At 33.9% G+C, this 21,263-nt stretch overlaps 1 long non-coding RNA gene across 1 annotated transcript in view; it reads right to left on the bottom strand.

Annotated features, from left to right (window-relative positions):
• Positions 1-20,704: 20,704 nt before the first annotated feature.
• LOC122813736 overlaps positions 20,705-21,263 on the bottom strand; it is a 435,632-nt gene continuing 435,073 nt past the window's right edge. The window contains exon 3 of the long non-coding RNA XR_006366727.1: positions 20,705-20,854. This is a non-coding gene — a long non-coding RNA (uncharacterized LOC122813736). The remainder of the gene's footprint in view (positions 20,855-21,263) is intronic.

Raw genomic sequence — 21,263 nt, 5'->3', positions numbered from 1 at the left:
GAGGTCACACAGGAACAGATCCTTTGAGGTTATGCATTCTACAAACAGGTCTGCCCTCAAAAGCTGATAGGATGCAGAAAAGGGAGAGAGAACACACCCTTGTTTTCCCTTATCTTCAGCCATATTGCAATATGATAAGAAAATCCTGTTTCAACTACCTCCCCTTCTTCTATAACTAAACCTTCTGATACTCTAAAATAATACATTTCAGTTCTATATATACTCCTTTTGTAAGTCCATGAATTTTTGCCCCAAAGTTTTAACTTACTACATCTTATAACTTCTAACATTTTTCTTTTATCATTTCTCTTCTTTTTACACTTGCCTCTTAAATCACAGTTAAAATCTTCTGTTATTACAATATCCATATTTATCACTACATAGTCTAAAGTCTGATGAAATAAGTTTTCCCTTTCTTTACAATTAGTATAAGCATATAATGTTATAATTCTATATACTTGTTTTTTTTTTCATTTTAAATCTACAATGGTTAATCTTCCCTTTTTTGCAAAAGTCACTTTCTTAATAGGCAGTTGTAAGCCTAACAAAGTTCCTTCACAAAGGTGAGACTCAAACACTGTACCGTATGGCTTGTGAGTCAATTATACCAAGCCTCAGTCTTTAGCTGCATGTATTCTTTTTTAGCCATTTCGTTTCTTTTTTTCTTTTGCAATTATCCCTTTAAATTTTCTTTTTCTGTCTTTTACCCTTTTACCAGGGTCACCGTCATCACTTATTTCAAAACTTTCTTCTATTTCTTCTTTATTATTTTTTATCATCTATTTTTTCTTCTATTCCTACAACTTCTAAGATTTCTGCTCTTTGCTTATTTTTTTCTTTTTCTTTTTCCTTACTTTTATTTTCATTTTGGCAATCCATCCATAAATGTTCAGTTTTGTTACATTTATAACATTTGAATTCACATTTGGATTTTGCAGTGGTGCACTGGTAGCGTTGTCAACACACAACAAGACATTCTCTGGTTCGATTCTTGGCTGGGATGCCTTTTGTGTGGAGTCTGCATGTCCTCTCTGCATTCGTGTGGGTTTCCTCTGAGTTTCCTCCCATTTTACAAACACATGTGTCTGGAGCATTTTTCCCTGGGCCAACTCTGAAAACTGGCTTCATTCCAAGTTGGACTTCCCTAGTTAGCAAATGTTGAATACATTTTTGCATCATATCCCATTTCCCCACAAATATAACACTTCCTTTTGTCACAGATACTTATCAAATGTCCTTCTTTTCTACAAGAAAAAAAAACAGTTTTGGATTGTCTCCAGTGTTTTACAACACCCCTATTCCCCTCCATATTTATCATGCTTGGTATATGTATAATTTTTTTTCTGTTACTATTTTTAACAATATTACAATCCCAGCCACCAGTCCATAAACCCCTTTTGTCATAAACTTTTGCAATGTCCAGTACTTCTTTACATAAAGCTTTCACATGTCATTTCAAAGTCTCTCTTTCTACCTCTATTCAAAATTGTACATGAATCTTCTTTTTTGTTTCCCCGTTAAATGCTTTTATCACATAAAGATTCCATGGGATACAGTCTTTCTTTTTTCATATCATCCAAGAAAATTTTTCATTGAAAAAAACAGTCTGAAATATTATTATTATCATGTCACAAAATGTATCTTTTTTAATAAGAATAAATGCTAATGTGCTTTTACACCATACTTCATATCTGTCCATTTCTTTGTCTTCATTACTTTAAATCTTTACCACATACTTCTGTTTTTCATTTTCTTCTGCTACTCCACTTTTGCCTTCTTTTATTTTCTCTGAATGTTTTCTTTTCTATGTCACCTCCATTCTTCAGAATTGCCAATGCATCTTCATTTTGTATTTTCTCTATAATGGCCTCAGGAAACATCTCCTTCATTTTTTGACTCACGTTGCACCACAATTTCTTTAAGTAAATCATCCCACAACCCTCCTGGTTGGAGGGTTGTAATTATACATCCATCATTTGCTGACTTATCTCCATCAAACAGGCTTCTTCTAAACATTTCCTCAGAATCCTGCACACATTCTTTAATCTCAATATTTGCTTTCTCCTTCATTTCTTTCACCACTTCATCATCTCCTTGTCTCTCCATCTGCCTCCCTGTTTCTCTGGGCTGTCTCTATGCCTGGAATGGAAACAAGAGGTGCTCCTCCACAACGGGTCCCACTCACAACAATGAAGAGTAGGGGAAGTTCCCTGATGCCCTGGGCAAATTTCTTCTAGTAGTGTAAATACCACCACCTTGGGCATCCCCTGAACAGAGGGTTTTAAACTAATTGGACTAATCCGGTCAAAGGATTAAAAAAAAATCATATGATCCAAGGAGGTAGAACTCAAATAACTCACTCCCTCATGCACAATAACCAAACAAGAAAACAAAATAACCTATGAAACACAAGTGAAATCAGAAGCCAAAATGCTCTAAGCTATCCAGGACCAACATAAATAAGTTTAACTCTTACTTAGATCCATCAACACTTAATCTGAGATGGCCCCTGCACCATGCCAAACAGATTTACCCAAAACAGGAAAATAAAATGCAGAAACAGTATTAGGCAATGGAAGAAAAAAGCTCTAAATGGCAAGATCAGCTAAGCAAGAAACATAAAAGTATTTTCCTTGCCTTTTCTTTTCAGTTTTAAAATCCAGCAGTTAGTCAAACAAGTGCATTTGTTTCAGGCCTCTGCAGTCTTATCAGGAAGTTAAGATGGCTTTTTGAAAAAAAAATTAAGGTCACAAAGACTGATAGCCACAGACTATACCTCTCAACTGTCCAGATTTTTGGCTCATATTTTGGTTTTTCCTCATAAATTTTCTTTTTTTCTGGTAAATCACTGGGATAATCTGAGGACTGATGTCTCTAAATAATGACATACATTTGAGGGTTAGACTTCAAATCCTTCAGTAAATGTAAGTTAAAAAAACGCATTACTCTAGCAACTTTCTATGTTTATAAGAGCAATATTTAAAATATTTCCCTATTTTTGTGCACCCCCCTCATTTTGTAGGCTTTTGTCCAGATTTCTTGTACTAGGATGTTGAGAGGTATGCCATAGATATGTTAAATATTAACAGTTTCAAAGCATATATGAGAGGCCCTTAAATCTGTACACAGCCCAGTATGCTTGGTAAGCAATTATCAAAATAAAGAGATGGCAACTACACCATAGTATTGTAAGAAACAGGTCTTTAAAGCAGTTAATAAGTACTGAACAATGCATCTAGAGGAGGAAGGTAGATGAAATGTAACATGTTAGCCAACCCGATATTTTATTTATCCTTTGTTGACTGGGTTAGTCTCACAAGACTAGTAAGCTCTTTTCAGGGGAGACCTGAGGTGGTATTTATACTATTACTTCCCCTACTGTTTTGATAGGTGCCACTGGATCTTTTACATCCACCTGAGCTACCACCAACTCAAGCAGATAGAGCCTCGGTATAACATCTCATCCAAAGGATAACTTACTTAGGAGTACAGCACCCACATATGCTGCAACGCAGTGTCAGTAATTCATCTATCTGGTGTAGGAATAGAACCCACAGTCTTCTGACAAAAAGGCAAGTGTGCTACCTGTTGCACCACTGACAGTGCTGCAGCTAATAACCAGGCAGCTGTACTTTGGTGACTAGCAGCTCCCTGTGGAACATCTGTGGCACCGCATAGCACTTTCAGCACTTGCTCTTTAGTGATGATAGGGAGGTATAGAACCAGAGAGATCATAGGGCTTTGGATATTTGCCCCAGGAGTGAAATTTATGCTACATTTATTTACTTGGATATTGACAATATCCACAGGGACTGAGTAGGTTTTGTCATTTAGTACAAATTCTGAACATTGTTTAGTGTTGTTTCTTAGATTTGTAACAAAACTAAAGAAAGATTTGTAATTGTTCTTAGCTTCGGATGCAAACTTGAGTCCATGGGCTACCTTAGTAGATTTAGTTAAATTCCTAATATTTTAATAAACCTTACTTTTGCTGTATACTCTAATGATTTTCCCTTTTATTGCAGATGTTATTTACGTCACTGGATACGTAAGATGGTTTGCTTTTAAATTTTCTGTTATATTTGGATGTGACTGTCACTTTTATAAATTTATTTATATTGGATACAATTCCTTCTGTTGAGGCAGTGTCTGGGTGATGTTTAAATTTCTGGCATCGAGCAGAGCCACCTTAATTTGATCCAGTTTTGATACTGATACATTTGATACAGTGGAATGTTTATTAGCTGTAATTTTCCTTAAAGAAAACATTACAAGGACAGCAAAATCATTAACTAGTATGTGGAAACCTTTGAACAAGAGGTGCAGACTTTCCTTTGCAAAGCAAGTTAGACTGTCAAGCATCTTATTCCATGGTGACACATACTGGATCCCCTAGAATGACATCAAATTTCTAGCTAATTGCTGAAGCCAATCATCATTTCTTTGTACCTAGGCATAGTTCACAGAGAAGGGAGGATTCCACTCATTATCAGAGATTTGCCTACATTTATGACATGCAGAGAGAGGCCAGGCATGTCTTTATGCATCTTCCATCTCTCAGAGTATTTTGCCCCAAGTCATTCACTCCCAGATGTACAGATACTATGGTATAGCTATATTTGTCTGGTGCAAGGGTCCTAAAGGTCCTTGAGAGATCTGAGCCCTGGCATCTGTAAGACAACTCACTGTCACCCTGTCCTTGTGTCTCACTATGGACTCACCAATCACTAATGTATTTTTTGTTGAAGGGTCTGGTATACTAGAAAAAAATATTTTTCTTAAGGAGAAGTTGAAGGGGACTTCATAAGCATAGGGTTGTTGTTGTTGTGTCTTTTGGCTTTTCCTGGTTAGAGGTCGCCACAGCGGAATTCCGGTCTGCCAATGATCGGCAGTAGATTTTTACATGCCGAGTTGCCAGCCCTGATGCACAACCTTCAACGAAGGTACGTCCATTCACGCATGTCTCCAGACAGAAGACGCTCTAGCTGAGAATCGAACAGTACAACATCTTACTGTGAGGTGACAGTGCTACCGCAGCACCACCACCACAGTTCACAAACATAGGGTATTCTGACTATTTCTTAGATGGTAATTTGGGAGGTACATTTAAAGTCTTCATGATAATAGTGGTTAGGAAAAGTTAATTCCTCTAAGGGGTAAAGTCAAACACATCCTCAATGTCGGGTTTGCACCTCCAATGTACACACCAAATAATATCATCATCTCAGAGATCTCTTCATATTGGGGAAGACACATAATCCATCTTCAGAGGTGATCTCCAGACTTCAGACGTTTCTCACCAAACAGTATGCTGCTTTTGATTTGCACCTGTATTTTGCGACAGAATGAGAGGAAATTCTCAGATATGCAGACTGGGAGGGTGGCAAGGTCACAATGCAAGTATCATTTTCTTGGGTAATATTTATTTTTATCAGTTCTTGTATAAATTTTAATTTGGCAGAGCTAAATACTAATTTCACCTTTCACCAAGTTGCTGCTGGCACTCTATTTGTGGCTAAAAGTAAATGTCCAACTTTTATAAACTAAAATTCAGACTGTATGATCTAAACTAGCCACAGCTATGAAAGTCTCCTCAGGTGATGAAACTTTTCTACTAAACTACTTTAACAGGAGGAAATATGTTTTATGATGAAAGCCATGTCAGTGAAGGTTGTTTGGCTATGACTTCATTGCCAAATTACAGTAATTTTTGGTGAAAGAAAGCTGGAAGCTGGAGATCACTGATGAAGATGGGTTCTATATCTTCCCCATCAAACAATAATCTCTAAGATGACTACATTATTTGGTGAATATGTGGAAGGTGCATATCTCATACTGGTAATCTGGTAGGGCTTGCCCCATAGAAAAATGTGCCTTTTCTGTATAGTTCAGCAAAGCCATTTTATCCTTTTTGTCAAACAAAACAGCATTCAGTGAACTGTTTGCATTTCTTCCCTAGTTCTATAACAGCAACCATTTTCACCTGTCTGCTAGATAATACTTGCTCAGGTTTATCCTGATGTTAGCATTCAGGAACCCACTCAAAGACAACTCAAAAGCATTGTTTACTATCTGTAGCTTGCAGAGGAATACTACCTTTATTTGTCTGAATACTTTTCTTCATTACAAAGCCATACAACTAAGTTAGGCACCTTTGGTATGACTATCTCCGCATTATATTATAGGGTCTATATTACGTGGTCAAAGTGTGACAACTTCGAATGTTATGTGGTCAGGACCATATGTTTGAAGTTGTCATACTTTGAATTAAAAAAAAATAAAAATAATAAAAAACAGGAACAACTTCCTGACAGCTGTAACAGGGGGAAAGCCCCCCTGCACCCCCCACATGGGGGTCTGCACCCCTCACATCCCTCATTCTTTAAATATACCAACTCCGAGACCATGCTACAGTACAATAAAGGGAAATTTCCCTTTACCACATTTTAGTGCGGTCTCGGAGTTGGTATATTTAAAGAGCAGGGGGTGTGGGGGGTGCAGGGGGGTTTGCCCCCCTGCTTACAACCCTTTATTTTCTTTTCTGTTTTTTTTTTATGTGTTTGAAATTCTGTAAGTTTGAACATATGGTGTTCGGACTTACAGAATTTCGACTATGTGATATAGACCCTATATTATAGTGCTTTTACAGTGCAGCTGCATTAGTATGAGTTGCTCTCACTAGCTTTTCTTTCAGGATGATTTTCATTAAATCTTACAATATGATATAAAGTGAGGTGTTTATAGTTTCACTACATTTTCCCCCAAGACTGCGTGCCTTCCTGACACTTTTCTAAATGTAGTACATTGTTCACCTTCAAGTCATACATTGCTTCACGCTGTCAAGTATGTTAATATACGACTGTTCCCAGAATACATGCAGAAAGGGTACAATTTGGCTTTCTTCTTTCTCAAGCTTCTTTTAATGTTTTCTTATCTTTGTTCTACAGTGCAATCGGCAAAGTCACTTCCATACTTTCCTGTAATAAGACATAACACATTTCCTTTTTCTGTCTCTCAAGCAGATACAAGAAACTATATTAGACCTGTGAAAACCAGACAACAGGGTAACAAAATATAAATGCTTTACTAAGCTAGGATTTTTTTTTCACATTTCAGAAGTATTCCCACATGCAGAACTGGCCTTGAGTTCTTTCCTGAACTATTCACTGTTCATCTTTATTGTCTTAGTGTCATTTGTGGGGAGAGTATTGCTACCAATGTTTCATGTATTAGAAGTAAGACTGCGACCTCACAGTGCCAAAAAAAAAGAAAAAAGAAAAGCAAACGTTGTGGCTTATGATAATGTATTTATTCATTTTCCTGCAATGAATCTGTCATCCCATCCCTTTACATGAATATATGTATGCACTGAAAATCAGTTACCATGGCACCAGTATAGCACACAGGGTGTCCTTTTTGCTTCTTGTAGTCTGTTTCCTGTCTCTTCTGAGGGATTGTCAACCCTTTCATTAGAAGTGATAAATGCATGGATAGAAGGAAAAAAAAAAACAGGTCATGCAATGCTTTTATCACACCATCTGCCATCCAGATTTAAGTTTCAATTTATGACGTGGGCTATGTTATGGTTCTGTTAATCTCCTGCTGAAATATGCATCGTGGGACATATATTGCCTGAGAGACATGTTCTATGTTTACCTAACTAAATTTTAACACAGATTTCAGAAACCAAAACCCTACTCTGCATCAGATAGAAGGTGCATCATGCATTACATTTTAAAATAAAGGGGCTGGTATGAAATTAATATTGAAAAGCAATGCTGAGTGAATCCTGAACTCTTAGAAATGCAGCATTATCGCAATTGTGTTTATCCTTCCATATTTGCATAACAGAACATTTAGAAACCAAGTCCCGTTTTATGGACATTTGTATAATGAACAGCTATTTAGACATTGACCATTTCATGGTGACTGATTGACATCGGTAAAGCAAATACAGTTTTTGCATTGCTGTTAACTACAATAGTTGTAAAATGGCTAGATGTTAACTTCAAAAGTTCTGAATTCAGAGTAATCAGAAAACTTGTCTGATTCTGTAGTATAACTTTTAATAATCATCCTTGTATTCTGTAAGATACTACTGTATGACTAATAATGTAGTTTTTCTTAATATGGAGGATACAAAACTTGTTTTTCATTTATACCTGATGGTCTTAGCGTTTTATACTGGCTTTGTTATATTTTATGGGTCATGTCTGAAAGGTTCTGTCTAATCATTTAGTTTATTCAGCAGATGAATGCACAAATAACTATCATTATTCAGAGTTGTGGTCTCAGCTTAATACAGATGAAAACAAATGCATTAAGTAACTGCAAATAACTCACATCATTTGACGTGCAGTGTCTGTGTTGCTCAGATGGTTTATAATTCTTATAGTTAATTTAGTAGGTAGTTTTATTATTTTTGTAGACTACAGTGTTTTATTTTATCTGTTGTAGTTTAGAAGTCAGACAATCTCAATGGAACATTTAAGTTCTTTAAAGCATATACCGTTGAACACAAACCAGATTGAACAGTTATAATATAATCATAAATTTAAAAATGAACTATGATTGTCATGCTGCATTTGTATTTGTTATACATCTTGGTATAATACATATAAATATTATGGACTATTTTCTGTAAAAATACTCACATGAATACTCTCTCTCTCACACACACACACACACACACACACACACACACACACACACACACACACACACACACACACACACAAAACTAAGCACAGACACATAGACACAGACAGACAGACACACACATGCCCACTCACACACCCACATATGGACTCCCCATGCACATGACCAAGCACATCTATTACAAAAAGCTCATGACCACTGTTATTGCGGAAGTGGTATGATGATCCCTGTCTCCTAGAATTACACTACATAATACATGCATGTGTTATACACTATAATCCACAATATTTTATTTGTTATAGCATTGTATAGCTGTTCATGTTTTGTCATATATTTGTTTCAGCTGTGTGCTGCTTTCTGGACATTTTTAATCCAGGGTAATAGCAGGGTGTGCTGCTTAGAGGTGTGGATGAGCTGATGGTTAGTTGTCACAAATTATTTGTATTTTTATTTGACATACACTGTAATGTCTGTGATTTACCATGATTCTTTTTGATAGCTATTACTTACACAGGGCTGTAGCATGTTCTCATAATTAATATGTCAGATTCTGACATGTACTCTAAAACGTTCATGCCTTCTTAGACTTAGAATCTTGCAGAGATGCTTTTTCATAATGTCTAATAAGAAAAGAAGATAAAATTCACTAGGGCATTCACATTTAACATTTTGCATAATGTAAAGCTTCTATTTATAAACATAATTTGTTTTTCATATTTCTTTATGGCAAAACTATAATTTATCTTAGCTTAAAAATGTAGCTAAGAAATAAAATAACTTTTTTTAGTATATTAGCTGCTTTGAAGAAAACAAGTAATTTGCATCTGCTGTGTTATTTTCAGAGGTTTGGTTTGCTTTGGGTCAGATATATGAGACTACATGTAACAATTACAGATTAAATGCTTGTTCTTAATTTTGACGTTAGCTTCTCAACATATTCTGTTTAGAACTCAAATGTGTGTACACATGTACTAAAAAAAGTACAGTTGTGTGAGTTGAACTTACCATAACAGTAGATGTTCAAATCATCACTGCTGTAGTAGTCTTAGCTATATAGGTTATATCCTGCCAAGGATATTACAGATGGCCAGCTTCCAAATCTTCAGGGCACCTTCCATGCGCCCAAACTGTCAAGCAGCTTGAGGTCAGCTGAATAAAAGACAAGTTTAGCTGTGAAGCCCTTCAGAGCTTTCCTGCCAGCATAGAGAGGGAGGCTGAGCCCTGAAAGGATAATGCTAAGAATAACAAAAAATAAATGTCCACACTCTGGCAACAAAACAAAAAAAAAAAAATCACCAGAAAACAAGGGAGATGGACAGAAGGAATAGCTACTGCAGTAGTGATCAGTCTAACATCTACTGTTATGGCAAGTTCAACTTACACAGCTGTACTGTGTTCATCATATTGATCACTGCTGCAGTAGCCTTGGCTATATGGGTAGATTACCTTAACTAACTATATATAGGAGGTGGAAGGAAAAGAGTCCTGGAGCCCCTAGAGAATGGTCCTAGCAAAGATTGATGTGGACTTAGAGAAGGAATCAAGCTTTGTAAAAGTATGCACAGAGGACCAAGTATCCGCTTTTTGAATACTTCTAGAATCCAACCCTTTCCAAAAAGCCATTGATGAGGCTAAAGCCCTGGTAGAGTGTGCCTTGACCCTACCTGGAATAGTATTGTTATGGTAAGTATAATGAACATTAACAGCCTTACACAACCATCTGAAACACAAGCTGCCCCTTCTTACCTTCACAAGAAATGAAGCATTGATCCAAAAGTCTGAAAGATTCAGTTCTGTGAAGACAGCACCTGAGTGGTCTGTGGACATCTAAGGTATAGAATATCCTTTCTCTCTCATTTTTAGGTTCAAGAAAGAAAAGGGGGAGATGGACAGTTTGGCTTGAAGTAAACTTGGATACTATGTTAGGCATAAAAGAAGGATTAGTTTGCACAGAAACCCTGCACCTAAGGAAAATAAAATAGAATTGACTCACCATAAGAGCTTGTAACTCAGATACCCTTCTTGCAGAGGTCAGAGCAATCAGTAAAACTGTTTTCCATGTTAAGAACCTCAAGTCAGCCAGATTAACTGCTTCAAATGGAGCAAGTGTTAGCTTGCCTAACATAAATTTAAGACACAAGGAGAGGCCATTGGTTTCCTTGGAGGTCTCTTATGCAAATTCCCATTCAAGAGCATTTTGACATGAGACTACTTTGAAAGAAGACAATCCATGGGCAGACATGCTGAAACTGAAAGGCTGTTAAATGAACCCTGAGAGTGGAATAAGAAAGGCCATAGGATAGCAACTCATACAAATATTGTAAAGCCGTAGAACAATTAGTCATATGTGGGTGCTGGTTATACTGTTGTCACCAACTAGAAAACCTTTTGCATTTGCTAATATATGATTTTCTAGTAGCAGGATTTCTTGCCTCCATTAGTAAGTGCTGCATATCCCCAGTATACAGCTGCTTAAAAGGAATTAGGGCTATATCATCCGGGCAGTCAGTTGAAGAAGATTGCTGTCCAGGTGTATCAAATACCCCTGTTCTTGTGTGAGTAGATCCAGTCTGTGAGGAAGTTTGTGGTAAATGCCCCTAGCCATTTTCAAAGGAAGGAAGAACCATGGTTGCCTGAGCTAGAAGTTCACTTCCAGTGCACAAACGTTACTTTTTAATGATAAAAACAGTTAAAAGCACTTTAAAACAGTATGCCAGCCCCACAAAAGAAAAATAAATGCAATTTCTCCTCAGAGAAAAACGGTTTAAGTTACTTTACACTAATTTTAAACTGACAGAAAAAAAAAATGAGTGCTCTATTTAAAAGTACGTTACAGTCTTGAAACAGTCCATTAAAACAAAACACTCCTAGCTATAAAATAAGTTTTTTGATGAGGAAGGTAATACAACATCAACAAAATAAAGAAGATTGAAGTTTTTAACCTAAAGAGAACTTATCTGCCCAGCAAAGGAAAGCACAAGCCGATTGTCGATTCTCAAAAGCCTCAGAGGGACGTACTCTTCAGAGGCATTAAAGCTCTGAAGGTCTTTATACCCAAACTTGTCTTTTAGTCAGCTCAGCTCAAGTTGCTTGACAGTTTGGGCACATGGAAGGTGCTCTAAAGCTTTGGCAGCTGTCTGGCTGTTACATCCTTGGCATGATATAACACGTATAGCTAAGGCTACTGCAGCAGTGATTGGTGTGAAGAACATTATTAATTTCTTGGACTGGAGATACAAATTATCAGCTTATGGGCACTTGTTGAGATCACTTGAGTTAAATTTACATTTGCAAGAATGTAATAGTTCTAGTCTGCATTTGCTTTTTTGCTCACTTCATGATAGAGTAAGATCATAATACTCACTTGTTAGTGTGCTGTAGTCGATTTGAGGTTGGTGCACCTCAGTGAAAGAATGAGACAGGTATTACACTGCCTGTCAGTGATCACTCCTTCTCAGAGGTGTAGTGACCTTGGACTGAAAATAATAAACTAAGGATATGTGGGGGGGTGCCCCTACTTTGGGGATGTGAGTGTGATTGCCACCTGCAAAAAATACCTTTTTATGTGAGTGATATTAACTCATAATGCGACAAGTTTTAGTAAATTCATTGGGAAAATGTGTGTGCTCAAGCTCTCTTTTATGGCTTTGATATGACTGAGCTCCTATGCTGCATGGTCCAATACACTGAGAAAATGTAGTGGGCCAAAAAATCTCTGCTCATGTTGCCAGAAAAATGCAACATTTTTTTCCTAGATGTAAAACACAAAGACACTGCAGTACAGACACAATGCAATACCTTTTACTGAGCCAACATAGCTTTGCATTTACAAAACTATGTTGGTCTAATAAAAAGTATTCTATCATGTCTGGGTCCCAGTGTCATTGGATTTTCTGTTAGTGAACCATCACGGCATTTCTTAATTTTTCTGCCTACAAATAAAGACATCTACCACATTAATGAGAAACTTAAATAAATGATATAACTACAATTGAAATTATAAACAGCAGTTCAGCATTTTTCATTACATTTGCCCTACATTTCTACATTTTCAGTTTATGACTCTGCCTTAAATAATAAAGTAAATAGTTTGAGACTGTTGTATTTAGGTGTCCAGCAATTGTGGCAGGGAGGGGTTCATTAACTGAACCATTCTCTAAATTTCTTTTTTTAAACAACTTTATTGATTTTCAAATATAAACAATTGCATAGTATGTTTACAGATATTCAACTTTTTAAAAAGAAAAAAAAGAAAGATTAAACAAACACAACTTAAGTATTTACATAGATGTCCAGAATTAAAGATTGCATAAGCCTTTGTGTACAAAGATGATTTCTTCAGTAAACAGCCTTTTTTCTAATAATATTTTTAACTTATTCCACATATTGTAAGAAACAGTTTTCTTGATAGCTCTTGTTTTAGTGGTCAATAGTTCCAAGTAATAAACTTCAACAATAAGTGAGAAGGTCACGGAAAAAACAATCGGTAAAAACAAAATGAAAACTCCAGCAAAGCTAGAACTTTGACTGAGTGACCTCCCAAACCTCTTGTATCAGAAGCACATGGGATATATGCAAATGATCCTTATGAACATCAGGTGTTTCAGCTCATTGGCAATTCTGAATGCCCATGACTTGTTTCGTCATTTTACTGGACAATTTCAGACCAATATTTGGGAGGCTACTCAGTGGAAGTTCTAGCTTTACTGGAATATTCATTTTGTTTTTCATGATTGTTTTTTCAGTGACCTTCTCACTCATTGTTTTAGTTTGTTGTTTGGGATATTTCTGCAGTGACCCTAATGATAATGGACATCAGCTGGGTATAACAGCCCTGTGTTTCTAATGCTCAGTCAAACACTCTGCTTGTGCTGTGCTGACAAAGTTATAACAAGGCCGAAGTATGCATATCCACAGCTAGTGGGGTTTAGCTATATTGGCCTGAAATTGTCCAGTAAAATGACGAAACAAGTCATGGGTATTCACAATTGCCAATGAGCTGAAACACCTGATGTTCATAAGGATCATTTGCATATATCCCATGTGCCTCTGATACAAGAGGTTTGGGAGATCACTCACTGGAAGTAATAAACATCAGTAATAATTTTATTAAATTCAGCGAAAGAGGGAAAAATATCAGATTTCCAATTTCTTATTACTTTTCTAGTAACAGCTAGTACAGACCAAACCAAGGTATATTTAATTGTTTTAACACATATTGGTATTGGTGTGTTAAATAGAACTAACGATTTAGAAAGTGTAAAATTATCAGTAAATAGAGCCTGAAGAAAGTTATTAATATTATCCCAATAATTTTTTAGAGCTACGCAATCAAAAACATGAGAGACCAATCTGGATTTTTTTTTCATTTTTACATCTCCAACAAAGATTATTTTTCATGTTTATTTTACCTAATATTATAGAGTTATAAATGATCTGTACATAAATTTCCATGCAAATAATCTCAATTTAAGTGAGGAAGTGGTCAATTCTGCTGATTCTAGTATTATTTTCTTATCTTGCTCATTAGGTTGATTATTATTAATTTTGAAGAAATAATTTCAGTAACTTTCTGAACGATTGTTTCTTTTTCTAATTATATTGTATATTTGTGAAAGTTTGCCTTTAAGTGGAAATTTATGCCGTGTGGATAGAGTCAAATAATTTATTAATTTGTGTATAGATCTTTTAATTATGGGAGACATTAGATCAAATTTATTTAAAAGAAATTGACTGCATGCTTGTATTTCTAACCATAGATTTGTATTTAATTCAAACTCATCTATCATATCTGTAGATTTCAATTCATCATTTACCATCATCTGAAACCAATATATTAGATTCTTATCTTTAAATAGTAACATTGTTGTAAAATTAGAGGAAGACATATTTTCATGTGTAGACAATAGGGAAAAGAAGAAAAAAACAAACTTTGTATGCTGGGAATTTATAAATAAAATTAGTAAAAAAAAAAACAAATCACCACGATTCTCCAAGTTTCAGGCTCACATAAAAGACTAATTTATGCCTAAGCCTCACTAAAGAGTAGGTGCTTATGCAGATGAAGTAACAGTACTTTGTATAGAGTATATGTGTAGCTACTGTTTTAAAAGGAGTTCACACACATATTAGATATGCTGTTTTTATTCATTTTATATGTTTTCTAGTTAGTGTGCATAATGCTATGTATTGTTAGGACTGTGTCCCTTTTAGAGTTAAATGAAATGTATCATGTGATTTGTTTATTAGAGTATTTAATGCAGTCTTTAAATCAAATTAATTTTAGTGTTATTAGACACAGTATTAGTGAATAATGTGTTTTTATTTGACAATACATTTTATTGGCAGATGCATGGCATAGCTATGGGCACATCTTGTGATCCAACAGGTCACAAACAGGTGATCCGCTGTGGCAACCCCTAACCAAGAAAAGCCAAAAGAAGAAGAAGAAGATTTCATTTTGTCACAGATTTATGGATGATTTATTTATTTTGTGGAGTGGGTCCAGTGAACAGTTCCATGACTTTATGGACTATATCAATAGCAGTACAACATATTTGCAGTTTTCATCTGAAACGTAGTACAAGTATACATTTTCTAGAAGTGAACATAGGAATGACTGTTGATGGTATTTATTCAAATGTGTTCAGAAAACCATTCTATCATAACCATATTCTTCAGATGAAGCATGCATCCATCACTAATCCACAGTCAAGTGTTTAGAATGTCCAGGTTAAGTGCACTTGAGAATGATTACCAACATCACACTAATAACTTGAGAAAAGCATTCACAGAGAGAGGCTATCAGAACAAAGAAATTGTTGAAAATATTGAAGCTGTAAAGAAAGTGAGCGATACTAGTGCCAAACCCTATTTTTCCAACCAAACAACTAAGTTAAATGAGGCAGTAGCACCTCAAGATTCTGGTAAGGATATGAAGTTGAGAATACCCATGTTTTATGCAAGTGATAATGTTAGGTACCAGAGAGTTATTGAGAGACACTGGAACATTCTAATGACTGATGAAAGTCTTATGAGAATTTTTGATACCAAACCAAGGTTTATATATAAAAAGTTGACATCCCTTAAGAACCATCTTTGCTACCATAAAACTCATAGAATTGAGAGAGTAGATATGAGAACATTTCCCTGTGGCAAATGTGCTTCTTGCAAGTATATAAATACTACTAATGTGTTTTTACATCCTGATCAAAAGAAAGACTATACATTTAATATTTATGCAACCTATAGTTCAGAACACATAATTTATTTAGCATCATGCACAGTGTGTGCTAAATTTTATGTTGGGAAACAGATAGAACCCTGTGGGATTGCATAAAAGAACACGTTTACCATATTAGTAAGGGCAGCCAATATAGTGCTCTAAGCATGTCATGGAAACAGATTTGACATATACATTTTTATTTACAGCTATTGGTAGAGTGTTTGAGAGTTCCAGATGTGATGATATTAGAAATACTACTGAACAACTCTAAGTCAAATAGACAATCAGGCTTAGAAGTAACTATGGGCATGGGCTGAATGACAGGGTGCCCATTAAACCTAAACTAAAGAGTAGGAGCTTATGCAGATGAAGTAGCAATACTGTTTTAAAAGGAGTTCATACTCATATTAGATATATTGTTTTTATTCATTTTATATGTTTTTTAGTTAGTGTGCATAATGCTATGTATTGTTAGGATTGTGCCCCTTTTACAGTTGAGTGAAATGTATCATGTGATTTGTTTATTAGTGTATTTAATGCAATCTTTTTTATTCTTGCTTGTATCTGATGAAGCAGTATAACCTGTGAAAGCGCTCATAGCTTTCTGAATAAAGAGATTTGAAGAACTGGAGCAGTCTGCCGTTGTTGGGTTCACTTGTGTACTTGGAATTATAAATACAATTTCTAAAATTATTTAAAAGAAGTAATAAATAGTTGGATTTATATATTTGAGTGGTATGTGCAGTAAAAAATCTTTAACAGCCATATAAATGGGTTATTTACTATAAAAAGTTGGAGAGTATTAGTGGAAACTACACCATAAAACAAGACCTCTGTTTTTTTCCCCATTTGGCTGCATAATTTGTATCTATTAATAGAGATATAGATTTAATTACAACAGAAAAAGAGTATAATTCCAAGTCTAGTAAACCTATTCCTCCATTACACCAATCTCTCATATGGTAAGTTAATGCCACCCTAGGTTTATTTGGAAACCATAAGAATTTTAAATCAGTGAGTTTAAGATTTTTATTACTGATTTGGGAGGAGGTAAAGATGTTTGTATTATATATAATATTTTTGAAAGTATTATCATTTTAATAATTGAAAGTCTCTCTTCCATTGTAAAGAAAGGTTTGTTGCATTTACTGCTATGATTTTTCATAATATCTAAGCTTTGATTATAATTGAGGTATATCTTTAATGCTTTTTGTTAAAATTATTCCCAGGTATGTTATTTGCTATGATTGTGCTAAATATTTAATAAACTTCTTATCTAATTTTTAATTGTTAGGATAAATAGAGAGTATTTTTGTTTTATTATTGCTAAAAGCAGGCCTGATTTCTTTTGAAAGTTTTCCATAATTCTAAAAATGGCTGAAATAGAAGTATTGTTTTCTTTCAGAGTAATAAGAATATCATCAGCAAATAACTGAATTTTAGATGTCACACTAGGACATAAGTTAAAACCCTCAATATCACTTCCCATCCTTATTAGATTAGCCCAAGTTTCCATTATTAAAGTAAATAATAGAGGGGATAATGGACAGCCTTATTTGGTCCTTTTGGCTATTTGGATATTTTGTGAAATATTAGTGCCTTATATTATGTAGGCTTGACTTCCTTTGTAGAGGTGTGAGATAAGATCTATAAAATTCCTAGAGAAATTTAATTTCTCCATTAGCAAGAATAAATAATCCCTATTTACTGACTCAAAGGCACAGTTTATATCCAAACTTATTAATGTTAAATTATTTTTTTTAGATTATTAGCAGAATCAGTGTTATAATTCTTTTTATGTTATCATATGCATTTCTGTTAGCAATAAAGCCTGTCTGGTCTTGATCTACCAGGGATGGGAGAAATTTCTTTAATCTATTTGCATAAATGGCTCAAACATTTTGTAATATACATTTAATAGGGAGATTGTTCTATATGAGGAGCATTTAGAAGGGTCTTTATTAGGTTTTAGTAATGGAGATATGAAGGTATATTTCCAAGATGGTGGACTTATGTTATTTTGAGAAATTGAAAAGACTTTGTATAGTAAATTAAGTGAAACTTTAGCCATAATCTTATAAAGTTCAGGGATTGTTCCATCATTACCAGGAGCTTTATTTAGTTTTAGTTTACTAAATTGGTTTTGAAGAGCATTGAATGGAATAGGTTTATCTAGAGATTCAATATTTTTTGATAGTTTGTTTTTCATGCATTTTTGATAAAGACTTTAATTTCTTCTGCGTCTATAGTGTTTGATTTTTTGGTTAATTTTATAAAAAAAATCTCCAAATTCTATTAATATATCCTGTAAGTCAGATACAATCCTTTTTCTCCCAGGATAATAAATCTCATTGACATGATTAAGTTTGCTAAGTCTTTTTGGTTTTATTTGCCAGTTGATTTAGAGATTTAGGATTGGTTGAAAAATTACTAAATTTAAACTGCTCAAGACTAATCATAGTTTTATGGTTTAATATCTCTAAATATTTATTTAATGTAATAATTTCCTCTTCTTTTCCTTTATTTTTATTCATCCTAAGTTTTAATTTGTCAAGTTTAGATTGTATGTCTTGCAACTCTTTGTTCCAAAGGTTTCTTTTATTATACCCACTAGTCATTTTCCATATAAATAGGCTTTTAATGCATCCCATATATACATTTCAGAAGTTTCCATATTATTATTTAAAGTAATAAAATGTAGGACTTCAGGAGTAAAGAATTCTTTAAAATCTTTTAATTTAGTAATATAAACTGGATTTAATGCATCCCATATATAAATTTCAGAAGTTTCCATATTATTATTTAAAGTAATAAAATGTTGGACTTCAGGAGTAAAGAATTCTTTAAAATCTTTTAATTTAGTAATATAAACTGGATTCTTTTGATGTGAACATTGAGTGTTGTTTTAACTATTAATTCAAATGTTACGGCATTATGATCCAATAATGGGCAGGAAATTACATTAGTTTTAGATAAATTGTTTGTCTATCTATTCCTGAATAAGTTCCATGTCCAAGGTTGTGCATCAGGGCAGGCAACTCGGTATGTAAAAATCAACTGCCGATCATTAGCGGACCGGGGTTCCTCTGTGGTGACTCCTAACCGGGAAAAGCCGAAAGTCACAACAACAACAACATCAACAACCAGGAGCATTAGTATCATTATCACTTAGAATACAATTAAAGTCCCCTGCTATAATAATATTACCTTTAGATAGATGCACAATTTGGTTTACGTGCAGTTTAACTGTATTAATTCAAATGGCTGGAATCCAATATATATGTTTATAAGCGTAAATAATTTTTTTATTTATTTCAATAGTAACAGAGAAAAACATTCCCTTTACATCTTTATAAACTTCTAAGACCCTTGAATGAAGTAATGTGTTGCTCCATAATACAGCTACTCCACTTTTCTTTTGAGAGTGATGTGAACTTGACAATAAAGTATACATTTTAGTATTTACCTGGATATATATTCGTTTAGAAGATGTGTTTCTTGCAAAAAAGCTAAATGAGATTTATGTAATTTTAAATATTTAAGTAAACTTCCCTTCTTACTATGATTGTTTAGACCATTAATATTAATAGAAATACCTTTTAAAAGAAACATCTTGATTGTTCATAAAGATTAAATTAAACTTGACCATTAATACTTTTTGTTTGTATTTATTAAACTGTTCACCATTCCATCCATAACAGAGATGTTAGAAGAATATAATTTAAGTAGAATCCAATTGTTGATACCATTTAAAGTTATAAATATATTGGATGTCAAAAAACATATATATAATGAAAATAGTAGAACTTTGTAATATTAAATTGACCCATACCCTTCCTGGAGTTACAAACTCCCGATTTGAGTAGCATTTACCACCCAAATCAACCACCCATCCAATAATAACAGTTATTCAGCCACCACCACCACTGAAAGTGATGACATTTTTTGTAAAAAAATAAAACTCTCATCAACTATCATAGGGTTTAAATTGCAAAATATGTTATTCTAATTTTAAAATAATCATTTGTTAAATATATATTAAATTAGGGCTTATATACTGCCAATGTTATAAAAATGTAAACAAAGTTGTGTGTTATATCTCATTACAAGTTATTGAGATACACTGCAGTAAAGAACATAAGAATTAAACCATCCTATGTACTCAATAGAGTAAATAGATGCAATTAACTAGAAATATAATATTAACATATAAAGAGATGATGCTGCCCTCTTCATAAGTGTTTATGAATTAAACGTATCATTTAATTCTGTGAAATAAAAAAAAAAAAAAAAAAGAATCTACATCTATAATTCCAGTTTATCTGCAATATACTTTTGTATTCCTAACAATCTACAACATGCTTAGTACATAGGATATAGATTTTGTAAATGTATGTCAATTAGTAATTGAAGCTCAGTTATGTTTCAAAAATAATATTTGCCATATCATAAAGCATCAAATATGCATTAACTTTGTTCACATTTTACAGATTGTTGTTAGATAATCCCAATGGTACTAGGTATATGTATTTGTTAAAATTCTTATGATCTATAGATAAATGCAAACATTATGTTCATCAAAATTCTTCCCCACTGTATGAAACATAACTTTGTTTTTTACAGAAGCACATATACAGATAGCATACTCCATTTCAATTTTTTAAAAAAAGGAATACCATGTTACTTTGAATATCATTAAACTTAACTCTCAATATTAACATATAAAGCAGCTTACTCTCAATGCATCTTGATGTTAATGCAATACCCTGTACCTTTTTAAGTAACACTTTCAAGTCAATATAGTTTCTCTACTTACTTTAATTTCTTTCAAGGATTTCACCAGAGGGATTCATTTATTTTGTATTATTTTCCCCCTTTCTTTCAATTTCCTTTTTTTACTTTTTCCACTCTCTTTTTTTTCCCTTTTTCTTTTCTCATCTCCTTCCCTCTTCTTGTTTCCTTTAATCAATTCTATATTTTATAGACAGAGACATATCAAATAATTGTGATGTTAGTGGAAAGAAACATGACAACAAACCTTATCATCATTATAAAAGTATTTGATATAAGTAAATTATACAATGCCTCTGGAATACTAAAAAGGAAATAAGGCAGATCTTGTATATTTTCACTAAATATTATCATTCTTTAAATCATTTTTATATAGCCTATGGCAAGGTTCCAACATTTGGTGGCATATTAGTGAAAAAATTAAGTTGTAAAACTAAAATCAATAGCAGCTGAAGCTGACAAGAGATGCAAATGTTAACAACCAATAATTTAAAAAGATACATTTGTACTCTGAGTAAATAGAGGACTAACATAGAATGCAATAATACCCTTGAAAATAAGTGAGAACATATTCCTGTATAAATACTGT

This window comes from Protopterus annectens, chromosome 1.part1 (genome assembly GCF_019279795.1).
Source record: "Protopterus annectens isolate FY-2018-M chromosome 1.part1, PAN1.0, whole genome shotgun sequence".
NCBI classification, from domain to species: domain Eukaryota; kingdom Metazoa; phylum Chordata; order Ceratodontiformes; family Protopteridae; genus Protopterus; species Protopterus annectens.
Note: the sequence above shows the minus strand (reverse complement) of the source record. Positions and strands in the feature narration are given on the sequence as shown.